The sequence below is a fragment of the Macrotis lagotis genome, chromosome 2 (genome assembly GCF_037893015.1).
Source record: "Macrotis lagotis isolate mMagLag1 chromosome 2, bilby.v1.9.chrom.fasta, whole genome shotgun sequence".
NCBI classification, from domain to species: Eukaryota; Metazoa; Chordata; class Mammalia; order Peramelemorphia; family Peramelidae; genus Macrotis; species Macrotis lagotis.
In genome coordinates, this window is record NC_133659.1 from 124,633,340 (window position 1) to 124,647,313 (window position 13,974).

Genomic DNA, 13,974 nt, shown 5'->3' on the forward strand with positions numbered 1-13,974 from the left:
AATGCTACCTATCTACTCCCTTACTTATTTCTAGTCTAGGAGATGTAATTTTCATGTTCAGACTAAATTCTCGATTGCTATTTCTTAATAAGCATTTATAACTTAACCTTGACTTACTTTCCACCACTACAAGTTTGATAATGAACACATACTAGCAAATAGCAAAGAAATTCATTTATCTAAGTTTATAACAAATCTGAAGGCAGAGAAAGTAACATATGAGAATATGTACCAGACAATGCACAGAGTAAATAAGTTTCTCCTCTTGGGAGGATGATAGCCTAGTTCAATTGAAAGTCCCAGATCTTACCCAAAAGGGAAATTCTTTGAAGTCTCTAGTGTAGCAAACTGTGGATAGAGATGTGATAGAGACAACCTTCTTCCCAAGATTTTTCTCTCTTTAGGAGGGCAGAAAAGAGTCTGGCATTGTATATCTTCTTTCCAGGAGCTGGAAGCTAGAAAAACCTGAAGAAACTGAATTTTTTCTCTCCTGCTCTCTCCAGCTCTCTCCTACCCCTCACATAGGATTAAATCACTGATTTTCACAATTCAGGAGAGAGTTTCATACCAATGCTTTTGGGGTTCAGGTTATATCCATTTATTTCCTTCCTTTTCTTCTTCCCCATCTACCATTAGTATAGGAGAAGCTATAGTTTTCTAGCCATTCAGTTGATCCTTAATTAGGTACTATTTGTTTTTTTTCTGAAACTATAAAAAAGAGCGAATACTGCATACGGATTTCAAGCCTGATTGTTGGTCCTGTATGGACCAACTCTATTTATGTCAAGACATTACTAAGGCTTAGTGAAAAATAGCAGATTCAGGAAATGGGCAGACTTTTCAGTGGAGTCTTAGAATTATTCTGATTGGGTAAATATGAATTAGCTATAGCTCTTAGGCTAATGAGATGAGCATAACAACAGTAGGGAGAAATAGAGCCACGACAAACATAAAGAGTTTAACATTTCTCCTGCACTCCTTCTAGAACAAAGTGTCAATTTGAAACTTCCCACTGCCTTGTCTTTTTTGGTGAATTCAATCAGTTAGTGGCTAGGAAAACTGCTGTGGATTTCAAGGTCATTATGATACTTAAGTTCCAACCATCTCTCATCTCTTCCCATTCCCTATTTTTCCCACAAAAAGAAGGGTAGTCTGGTAGTTCTTTGAGGATAGGGGCTTGGTGGTTTGTGTGTTTTCTGTCTTCATATCCTCAGAATCTTACACATCACAGGTGCTTAATTTTGGATTTTTGTATTAGATTGTTCTGCTCTTCTGGCTCTGAATGATCTTCCTGGATGTGGCTATGATTTAAAAACAAAGATGGATACTATCCTTGAAGTTAAAGGAAAAGTTTAAAATGTGATTTGCGAAAGATTGTTATAAACCATTGTCTTTCCCAATTGCAATATTTTTTAACATCTCTCCTCCAATTGGAATTGCTTTTTTTCTTAGTGGATTTTAAGTTGTTGAATGTAAATAGCTTACTGGTTAAGGGGTTCTTATTTATCATATTTTTACCTACAATAGTCTATAGCAAAAGTTTAAATTGGTCCAAGATCCATGGGAAGTGTTCTAATCCAATTTACAATCCACTACAATGCAATATGGTTTTCCTATTACAATTATGGAATGTGTCAGAGCTGGAAGGGATCATAAAGATTATTTAATTCAACCCCCTCATTTCAGAAATAAGGAAACTGAGGTTCAAAGAACTTAAATGATTTCCTCATGGTCACACAACTAGTTAGGGGCAAATCCAGCATCAGAAGCCAAGTGGTCTGGTTCTAATTCTCTTTTCATTGCACCAGAGAGAGATAGAAGAGAGAGGAGGGAAATGGATTTATTAAACCTGTGCTCTGCAGTTTTAGGCTTCAACACTTTCAAATCAGAACTTTTCAAAAAAGTAAACTTTCTTTTGATAACTTTGCTTTTGTAGTGTGGGGAAGGGTATGGCTATGTGGAGGGCAAAATAGAAAAGGAGAGACAACAAATGTTTGAGGGGCTTATAATGTGAGGGTCATTGTACTGAGTGAGGAGATAACAAAAAAAAATTTGAAAAATTCCCTACCTTCAAGGAGCTCAAAATCTAATAAAGGAGAAATCCTATAAACCACTAGGGACATTACAAATCCCTTGCTCCTAAGGCTTTAGTTGTCATTCTGGCTTGTGGAGATGAGAGAGGGAACAAACATTTTTAAAGCTTCTGCTCTGTCAGATGCTTTGCTAAATTAACTTTACAACAGGAGCTCATTTGATATTCACCACTACCCAGTGAGGCTGTGATTATTGTTATCAACTCCCTTTTATAGTTGAGGAAAGTGAGAGTTTAAATGACTTGCAGAGGATCACATAATAAGTGAGAGAGACAGACAGAGACAGAGACAGATGGACGACACAGACAGGCGGACCACAGAGACAGACAGACGACACAGAAAGACAGACAGACGGACGACACAGACAGACAGAAAGAGAGTGACGGAGGGATGACTGAGAGACGGATGCACAGACGACGACGGCGGGGGGGACAGAGAGGACAGACAGGACAGACGACAGGCGGCGAGACAGGTAGAGAGGGCCGACGGCAGGCGGAGGTGGCAGGCAGGCAGGGGAGAGAGAGAGAGAGAGAGAGAGAGAGAGAGAGAGAGAGAGAGAGAGAGAGAGAGAGAGAGAGAGAGACTGAGACTCTTATTTTTCAGGTATGATTAGAGACAGATTTACCAGGCTATTGTAGAGGGAATCAGGGATGCATTTAAACACGAGTTAAGATATTTCCCCTTTTCTTTGCTAGTTGTTTTAGTTTGGATTAAATGGTTTACTTTTAAAATTTATGTTCTTTATCTGCTCTGCTAGTTAAAGAGCAAACCAAATTCAGTTGATTTCAGATATTATTAAGGTCACTCACTGAAAAGGAGGATCAAACCAAACTATTTGCAAAATTACCCTCAGGAAACTCAGTAGAGCCAAAAGTGGATACCATGCTGTTATTTATATCTATTTTTATCAACCTAGCTTCCATGAGAATGGGAACTCCAATAGTCTAAGACCAATAAACATGAACTCTAATTAGGAACTAACACCTATTCACTGCCATAAATATTTGATGATGAATATTACCTCTAAGTTCAGGCAGAAATATTAATTTTTTCAATATTTCCAGATAATCTATGAAAAAGAGCAAGTGAACTTTTCCCTTGGCTTTATCTTTAATTTCACAAAGAACAAAGGGATTCTTTCAGGTATTTGACTTTGGAGAGGACCTAATGAAGACTTGAAATATGTCTTGTCTTTCCTCTTTTCCCATTCAGAACAGCTAACAACTTCTTGAATCACTTTAGTAATAATCTCATCCTTCAAAATGAGGAAGAACCAATAAGGAAAAATTCAATTATGTTTAGGAAAGATTCCTAGTGCATGGCAGGGATTTTGGGAGAAGTTACTATACAATTTAGAGTTTATGATAGAAGATACAAAAAGTAGGCATAGTTGGACATGCCCCCCTAGATTTTGGGAAAGTAAATTTCAGTCAGTTCAGAGGAATGAGAGGTTGGATTGTATACAGAAAATGTCTCAGGGGAAGTCAACCTAGGAGAAGTGAGAGATGATTAAAAATGATATTTTGGTTGCACAAAGAAAAACAATTCCAATGATGAGAGAATTTTTTTCCTGAAAAGAAACATGAAGATGAACAGGAAGCACATAAATGAATTTAGATTAAAGAAACAAAAAAAAATTTCAGTCCTCTCTTCACCCAGCCATGGTGGATAGCTAGGTGGAGATGTGGAGGGAGGGAACAAGCATTTTTTAAGCTTCTGCTGTCAGATGCTATGCTAAATTACACTTTACAAATAATAGTTCATTTGATACTCATAACCGGAGGTTGTGACTATTGTTATCATCTCCCTTTAGCAGTTGAGAAAAGTGAGAGTTTGTGACTTGCATAGGATCATACAATGAGTAAGAGAGAGAGACAGACCAGACAGCATACAGACAAATACTGGGCCAGAGACAGAGAGGAGGTTGACAGAGATAGGGAGAGAGAGACAGAGACGGTGACTGAATCAAAGGTAGAGAAACTTGGTGATCTGGAAGGAAAGTTCAGGGTTCTGCAGGTAGCAAAAGTCCCTCATGGCTTTTCTTTAGATAGTGACAATTCCTTAGAGCTCTAGATGAGAATGCACTCAGTAAACTATTCAGCACTGGACAGATAAGGAATCTATAATGCAAATAGTTAAAGAGCCTTGGGTCACACAGAAATGATCACTTAAGTCTTCTTGCCTCTAAGTCTGAAACTTCATCCACTTTGCCACGAGAAGAAGGAAGTTAGATCAAGGTAGCTATATTTGGCAAGATCCTCATGTTGACCTTGCACACTCGGTTGGTAGGGCTAGAGTCTTCCAGATCTGCCTTCATTGTGCAGTGACTTCCAGGTAGTGAATGTCTGTATTATGAACAATATGGTTGGATTCTGACTAAAGTGACATCATAGTGTGGCAGGAGATAGTAGATGTCTCAGACTATGCCATTTCCTCCATGGGGAGCTGCACAGGAACCTCAACAGGTTTTATGACTCTGACCTCTAAAGTTCTCTGACTAGTCCCTGCTGGGATGTGGTATCTACATGAATAAATATTTGTGATCATATAGGATCCTGCTTACATCAGACTTTAATCTTGGATACATATGTAACTTTTGCCCAAGAGCCATATGTTTTAATTTTATTTATTTAAGGCAATGGGGTTAAGTGACTTGCTCAAGGTCTTATAGCTAGGTAATTATTAAGAGTCTGAGGCCTGATTTGACCTCAGGTCCTCCTGACACCAGGGCCAGTGTTCTATCCACTGCCCCACCTAATTGCCCCCCCCCAGAGCCATATGCTGACTAATTCATCCTGACCAGTAAGGTGGTCCCTAGGCTGGTCCTGGTTTCACTGTTCAAACCCTTCAAAGATGCCATGACTGAAGAAGATAACCCAGTATTACTGCTTTCTCAATATTTCCTGACTATTCCATAGTGAGTATGTGATACCAGTAGAGGACTTCTGTACAGTGTGCCCCTCATTGTTTAGGGGAGTTATGCTAATGACATAGTGGAATTCTAACATTCTTATTATTCAGTTGTGTCTGACTTTATGACCCCATTTGGGGTTTTATTGGCAAAGATACTGGAGTAGTTTGTCATTTCCTTCTTTAACTTATTTTACATTTGAGAAAACTGAGGCAAACAGGGTGAAGTGACTTGCCCAGAGTCACTCAATAAGTATCTGATGCTGAATTTGATCAGGTCTTCATGACTCCAGGCACAGTGATGTATGCATTGTGCTACTTAATATTCTGGGCTTCCAAAGGATAATCTCTAATAGGAAGGAAAGGTGATCATAAATGATATTACATACTGTACCTGTGACCAAGCCAAGGCCTGGTGGAAAGGGAAGTGACTTAAATTCTCAAATCTTCCAGATAAATGAGGCAACAACCATTACCTTATGACTGTATTGCTGAATGTAGTACCAGACTAGCTCTTGAAACACATTCCTACCATTCTTTTTATGCTGCTGCTCCTCATTGGACTGGACTTCCCTACTTTAGGGACATTTGGCAGGTTAGCCCCTCTCCTACCTCCAGCACTTTTTCTACCCAACCATTTTCCTCATCTTCCTCAGGGTCAGGACCCTACTCTCTTTTCAAGTCCCTCTTTTGCTTGATTCTCAACCTCTTCCCAATTCAGTGTTTCATTTCTGTTTCTGCAACTTGCAGTTCAAGTAGACAAATAACTTTAAGGTGAACCCACTGCCTGAACTTTGAAATCACAAACTCATCCATGGAATTCTAATGATTTTATTCAGGTAGCTGTCTCACCACCTAGTGCTTTTTCCTCAGGAGCTCTATCATTAGTCTTAGTAGGTCAAGAGTTGATTTAGAAACTCAGAGTTTCCAGTCCCCATCTCCACCCTCCCAGATTATCTCCCCAAATTTATTCCACTTGAAGTATGGGCTGTGGTCTTAGTTTAATGCTTTAATCTGAGTTTTGCCCATTGAAAATGTGGTGAAGTTAACTACATTTTGGAGAGCTGGTTATGAAACCCTATATCAGCACTTCCCTGGATAGGGTTTTATTTTGGATGAATGGGACTGATAAGATATTGTAAGTGAAATGCTTGTTGACAAGTGACAAGGAGGAAGTAGAGACTCAATTATTTGGGGGGCTATTTTCTTTGCAAATGAGGATGACCTTCAAGCCAGAAATGACTAAAATGGTATTAATGTCCAAAATAAAGAAATAAAGAGTGCTTAACTGACCTTCGAGAATTCAAATCTCCTGGTCCTGGTGAACTACTTCTTTGAGGCTGCAAAGAACTGGTAGATGTATTTCTGGGGAATTCTGGTAAGAATAATTAAAGAGGTGACTAAGAAAGAGAAAAATGATTACATAGGGCAAACAATACTTCATTAAAAGCAAATCAAGCCAAAATTAATTTTATTTCCTTTTTTGACATGGTTACAAAATTGGAGTCAAGAGAATAAGAGTTCAAATCCAACCTCAGATACTTATTACTTACTAGCTATGTGATCTTAGGCAAGTCACTTAATCCTAATTGTCTTTTATCCAGGGTTATCTTCAGACATCCTGATTCATATCTAACTATTGGATACAGATAGCTCTGGAGGATAAAGTGAGATTGGTGACTTGGCATAGCACCCTCTTCCTTAAATCCAATTCATGTGCTTGTCATGGCATCACCTCCCTGATTTCTTGGTCTTCCAAAACAAAGGACCAAAATTATTATCATCATCATCATTATTATTATTACAAAACTAGGTGATAAGGGGAATTCTGTGTATTTAATTTTTTAAGAAAGATTTTATTTATTTTGAGTTTTACAATTCCCCCCCCATTCTTGCTTCCTCCCCCACCCCCCACATAAGGCATTTTGTTAGTCTTTACATTGGTTCCATGTTATACATTGATCTCAGCTGAATGTAATAACAGAGGAATCATATCCTTAAGGAAGAAAAATAAAATATGAGATAGTAAAATTACATAATGATATAACATTTTTTTTTTCTAATTTGATGGTAATAGTCTTTGTTCTTTGTTCAAAGTCCATAATTCTTTCTCTGGATACAGATGGTATTCTCCATTGCAGATAGCTCCAAATTGTACCTGGTTGTTGCACTGAAGGGATGAGCAAGTCCATCAAGATTGATCATCACCCCATGTTGCTGTTAGGGTGTATAATGTTTTTCTGGATCTGCTCATATCTTTCAGCATTAGTTTATGCAAATCTTTCCAGGTTTCCCTGAATTCCCAATCCTCCTGATTTCTAATAGAACAATAGTGTTCCATGTGTGTATTTAATTTTAATTTACTTAGATTTTAGCAAGGCTTTTGTTTTGCAAGGCAAATGGGGTTAAGTGGCTTGCCCAAGGCCACACAGATAGGTAATTATTAAGTGTCTGAGATTGGATTTGAACCCAGGTACTCCTGACTCCAAGGCCGGTGCTTTATCCACTATGCCACTATGCCACTTAGCCACCCCGATAACAGAGTATCTTAAAGGATCTTGACAGACTAGAACACTGAACTAAATCTAGCAAGTAGAAATTCAGTAGGGATTCATGTAAGGTTTTGTATTTGAGTATAGAAAATCAATTCCATAAGTGTATGATGGGGGAAACATTGCTCTGGAAAGGATCTTTGAAGTAAGAGAAAAATTAATGGACTACAAGTTCATTATGAGTCAACAATGTGATGAGGCAGCCAAAAAAAAAAAACTAATACCATTTTGGTCTGGGGGGACATTGTTTTCAGGAACAGAAAAGGGATATTTCTACTGTACTGTGCCCTCATCAGACCTCATCTGCAAGGTTCTGGGTGCTATGGTTTGAGAATGGCATTGATAAACTTGAGAGTGTCCAGAGGAGAGCAACAAGGATAGCAAAGGCCTTTGGTCCATAACATGAGGATCAGTGGATGAACCTGGGTGTGTTTAGCTGTACAAATAGGAGTAGAGTAGAAATCACAATAGTTGCATTCAACTATTTGAAGATCTGTCATGTGATCATCATGGTCATCTCCTTCCTTCCCTCCTTCCCTCCCCATCTCTCCCTGCCTCCCTTTCCTCCTTTCTTCCTTCCCTTCCTTCTTTCTCTCTCTCTCATTTCATGACTTTAAAGAGACATGGAATGTTAGAGCTGGAAGAGACTTTAGAAATTGTTTACTCTAGCCTTTTCATTTAAAGTTCATGGCAAGCTATTTCCTCAAATTAATCCTTCCCATCTCCATCACCATAACTGAAAAGTGATACCCAGAAACTAGCTTCCCTCTCCTTTTTAGTATTTAATATCATTTCCCACTGCTATTAATGCTGATGAATCTTAAGTTCCCTAACATTTCATTTTGGTAGTATTATAGAAATCTGTTATTTATCATTCTTAGTATCAAGGTTGGAAAAAGTTGGCTTTCTGCCTTATGGTAATTTTTTTTTTAACATGCTTATTTCTTGGGATACTATCAAATGTTGAGAAGTACAGAGCAGATCACTCCCCCCAACCTGTTAGATAATTAGCAAATGTTGTTAGAATTTAACTAGTTTCTTTACTTCTCTGTTTTCTTTAGACTTGAATATACCATCAGAATTTATCTGTTCAGGTAAATACCTGGAAAAAATGCTTCTTATTCTTTTTTCTGCATGAGGGTAGATAGAACTAGTTGACTTTTAAAGTCCCTTTAAAATCTATGATTCTATGAGTTTTTTAAAAAAGAACAAAATAGTGTATGCTAGCCTCAGATAAGAGTCATCAAAGTGTTACATCATTTTGTGGATATAATGTAACGGATGTAATGTAACTGTATTGGATATGTTCTCACAATCCTTTAAAATTCTGATGTTCATTCCAGATTAATCCTTTCCCTAACTTCTAGCTTCTGCCAACATCAAAGTTTATATTTTAAACAATGATTACTTTTCCATGGAATTTTGAAGTTATGAAGTGATGATCTTGGACTTTTAGGAGTTTTATTTTAGAACCTGTAGTAGAATTTAGGGTTCACATATCTGTTCTCCAAAGAGTTAAAGGGCTGAAGCCAAAACTACTAATTTGCTGGCTTTGATCTGCAGAACACTGGACTGCTCCACTGAGAGGGTCTGCCTTGTCTGGTTTGTTTGTTTTTTACTTAAATTGCTTAAATTTAAGTAAAAGCATAGCAAAGGAGACTCCATCTTTTGATAGGTTAAGTCATCCTGAATGCCTATGAAACTTTGCTTTGGGTTCTTTTCTTCCAAAACAATTAAGATAATCTACTTGAGAACAGTTTCAGATTAAGTTAATTATGCTTAGACCTACAGGTAATTATGGGTAGCATGAATAGATGTTGTCTAAGGCTTGTCCTATTTCAGAGAAGAGGAGGCAACCCAAGAATCATTCCTGTATCCTATCTGGACATAGGGAGGACCAAGCAGGTCCTAGGGGGCATCCAGAGACTGGCATGGACATTCCAGTCACTGAGAGGACTCCTGGCTGGAATCATATGTATTTACTCCTTCAAATGCTTTTGATTTAAAGAGTAAGATAATTAGAGGATCAGGAGAAAGATAGTTCCCTATTCACTTTTAAGGTGGGGGTGGGGTAGCCAGTTTAGGTCTTTCCTATTAAACTCTGGTTACCAAAAAAGCTCATCCCAAATAAACACATTTGTCCAAGCAAACCAACAAACAGAAATTGGAGATTAGAAATAATCACTCTCTCTCTTCCATAAATGTACATGAGTGAATGAGCTTTATACCTGGAAGTGAAATACCTCAGCTTAAGCCAAGAAAGAGAGACTGATCCCATCCAGGTAAGTCCATTCTAGCTATCTTTAGAGAGATTATTTCTTCATAGGCATTTCTACTGAAGAGTTTCTCAAATCATATGTATATATCTCCTCAGGAATTCCTGATCTCTCTCAGCATAGGTACCAAGGCTATTTGTATGTCCAGTCACAATTCTCTCTACCAGTTTGAATTAGCTTTAAAGAGTTAACTGCTAAGTTTTCAGTGTGAGCATTTACAACTCCCCAATCAAAAAATGCTACTAGTTGAGGCTTGATTTATTATTTTGTTGGTTGTTTAGACTTAAGAAAGAAATGGAGACAATATTAGTAATACAAAATAAACTCAAAAGTATGTCCTATGTGCAGATTTTTTTTTTTTCTGGACAATTGGTTGTTAAACATTTACTAGCATACTCCTAAAACCAGGTTATATCTGAAATCAAAATCAGTTATTATTCATGAAGTTTAATAGTCTATTTGTGCTGAATGGTAGTGGGAGTAGTTAAAAAGTTAGTTTAGTAGACTAGGCACACTGGGCAAGATACCAAGAGAAGAAATAACCTAATATTAAAATCATTCAGAAATAACCCAAGTCTAGGGTGATGAGGAACTGGCTCCTCTTGAAGGAGCCTCTGTTTAGTTCTATGACCTGTGTATCAAATAGGGATGAAATTTGTACTAAAGAACCTATAGTGTTGTCAACCAGATTAAAATAAGATTATATGGGAAGGAATTTGCTTTGTATAATTTAAAGGGCCATATCTTCTGTTTATATGAAATTCTGTTGGCATTTCATTACTCAAGCTTGTTTCTATCTTCCTTCAAAATCATACTTCCCTTCATAAAGTTTCTCTTCTAATAAGGCTAATCACCATGCTGTTTCTTTTACCTGATATCCCATTTCCAATTTCCATGCCTCCTTTGGTTTCCTCCTGCAATTCTTTCACCTGCCAATATGAGCTTTTCTGGCTCAGAAACTTATATCATTATATTCTACTTGCTTGAAATGTACTCCCCTTCCCTTTCTGCTAGTCAAAATCCCACCTGTCCTTTAAATTCTACTGCAAGTGGAACTCTCTCTGAGTACTTCAGCAGGGATAATTTACAGCCTTTTAATTTGGACAAAGTATTTTCCTCACAAACCCTGCTAAATAATAGAGTAAATATTATTGTCCTCCTTGGAAATAATAGAGCCATTAGCTATTTGAAATCAGGTCCTTGGGACTTCAAATGTTACCCTCTTTATACTAACTACTGCAAGTCAACAAATGAAAGAATGGTAAATGGGTGAATGAGTGTATGCATATAAGCTGACACAAATCAATTTATATACTTTATTTCACTTGAGTATGCATATAAGCTGACACAAATCAATTTATATACTTTATTTCACTTGAGTCTGTAACCATTGTATAAGGTAGGTACTGTTCTAATGATCTATTTATAGATAAGGAAACTGAAGTTAATAAGAGTTTAAGGAATGTCCCCAAGGTCACATATTTAGTAGCTGAAATAGAATTTAACCTTGGTCATCTTGACTCCAACTCCAGTCCTCTATTCACAATATAGTCACTTGCTTTCAATCAAAGTGTATAATGAAATGAAGTTACCATAGTGCTTCTATTGGATGATATGCAGTAATAATAATAATAATATCAATAATAACAAAAATAATTTTTAAAGTTAAAAATGATTTTTGTTGCATTTCTCATTACATTGTCTCTGTGATGAAAATGATAAATTGACAGTCTCCGAGACAGACAGTCTCTGAGGCGAAATACATTGTTGGTGCTTATAAATAAAAAAAGAAATAATACAAATAAGAGATTGTGAAAACTTTGAAGTACTGAGGGACAATGGTAGGTTCCTTTCTGGACCTGGGATTTTCCTAATGGCAGATTCTTATCACACATCTCTGAGCCTAAGACAATGAAAACAACCCAGCAGGAAAAAAAGGACAGATGAGAAATGTGCTCATAAAGGCTGAAAACAGCCCAGAAGTGCTTGGGACCTCCTGGTAAATAAATAGATATTGGTAGGGGATAGGCACATATTATCTTGAAGTTTCTTTTTATAGCTCAGTTCCAGCATTGTTTTTTCCTTGGAAAGGAATGCAGAGGCCAGAGCAGGCTACTGGCTATTGTTTTCTAGAATTGTCATCACACTTTACAGTGATTTTAATGAGTTATTTCTCATGGTCAAAGCTTAGAGACAGGGAGACATTATTATCCCAGTCTATAGACAACATAAATCAGGTGAAGACTGAAGGATGACTCAGTAATAGTCTTTGAACATGGAAAAGGTTGGAATATAGAGGATAGAGAACAGCTGTCCTCTGTCTTCTGTGGTCAAAGTCAAAGGTTATGAGCTGAAACTTTAAATTGAAGGATTTTGGTCATGTAGGAGTATGTGCAGAATCAAGAATCCAGGGTTTGAAGTCTGCAGAACTGAATTTGAATCCCTTCTCTGTTAATTATTTCCATTGTTATAATGGCTAGGTCCCTGAATGGGCATTGCTTCAATTAAACTGAGACTGTTGAAGACTTTAACTTAAAAAGGTCAAGGTTTCCCTGTGAATCTAGGACCATCTCCAATAACCCAGATCCATACTTGGTCACTGGATCCAGATGGCCTGGGAGGAGAAAGAGAGGCTGACTAACTTTTCATAACTCCTTCCCCCCACCCCAATTTAAATCTAATTCACTTGCATGTTATGGTCTTCTTTGAGAAGGAAGGACAAACAATAGCAACAACTTCTGCTATGAAAATGAGCAAGTCCCTTAATATTTCTGGGTCTCAGTTTCTACTTCAATGAGAGTAATGATACTCTGCCAGCTTGGTGAGGTAGAGAGAAGTAAGGAGGAGAAAGATATTGGGCTAGCTTACGTTTATGAACTGTCTTTGCTTTCCAGGATTCTAAACTGCTCTAAACACCATTATTTGTCTGTTGTTATAGTGCTACAAATCATGAACTGTCACTAACTCATGAAGGGACATGTTGGTTGTAAGCTGGCTGTAGCATATTAGCAACAATGACTTTATGGAATGTCCCCAAGGTCACACATTTAGTATCTGAAATAGAATTTAAACTTGGTCATCTTGACTCCAACTCTAGCCCTCTCTTCACTATATAGATACTTGTTTTCCATCAAGGTGTATAAGGAAATGAAATTACTCATAATGCTTCTATTATATGATATGCAGTAATAATAATAACAATAATAATACCAATAATAAAATAATTTTTAAAATTAAAAATTATTGTGAGTGAGAGTGATGTAGAGTAAAAGACATTAGTGGAAAGTATAGACAGAAAAGAGGTGAATGGGTTCAACAGCAAGAATGAGCAAATGAGAGGCAACTAAGTGGTTTAGTGGAAAGAACACTGGCCCTGGAGTCAGGAGGACCTGATTTCAAATTCAGCCTCAGACACTTCATAATTACCTAGCTGTATGATCTTGGGCAAATCACTTAACCCCATTGCCTTGCAAAAAAACAAAACAAAACAGGGGATGACTAGGTGGCACAGTGGATGGGGGTGGCTAGGTGGTGCAGTGGATAGAGCACCAGCCCTGGAGTCAGGAGTACCTGAGTTCAAATCTGGCCTCAAACACTTAATAATTACCTAGCTGTGTGGTCCTGGGCAAGCCACTTAACCCCATTTGCCTTGCAAAAAAACCCATAAAAAAACCAAACTAAAAAATAAAAGAATGAACAAATGAGTAGCCAGAGATAATCAATGGTAACCTCAAAATATTAACAAAAGGAAATGGAGGCTGCCAACATGCTGGTTGGATTGTTCATGGAGGATTTATGTGACCTGTAGGCCACATGGAACCCTCAAGATCTTATTCATTTAGGCTGTGTTCACATAACTGGAAAATGAAGGAGTGGGTAAATAATGTGCCAACACTGCAATATCACAGACCGGCTGTATGCAGCCCTTGACAAGTTTTTATTGGGAGATGTGGCTCAGAAAAACTAAAAGTTTGGACACCAATGATTTAAGGTACTCACATCAAAATTTTTTTTTTGTGGTAGCGGAGAATTCAAAACAAAGAAGTTTTCATTGATTGGAGAATGTCTATACAAACTATGGTAAAAGGATACATTGAAAATTATTTTGCAAGCAGAAATTAAAAGTACTAAATGCAAGTAATT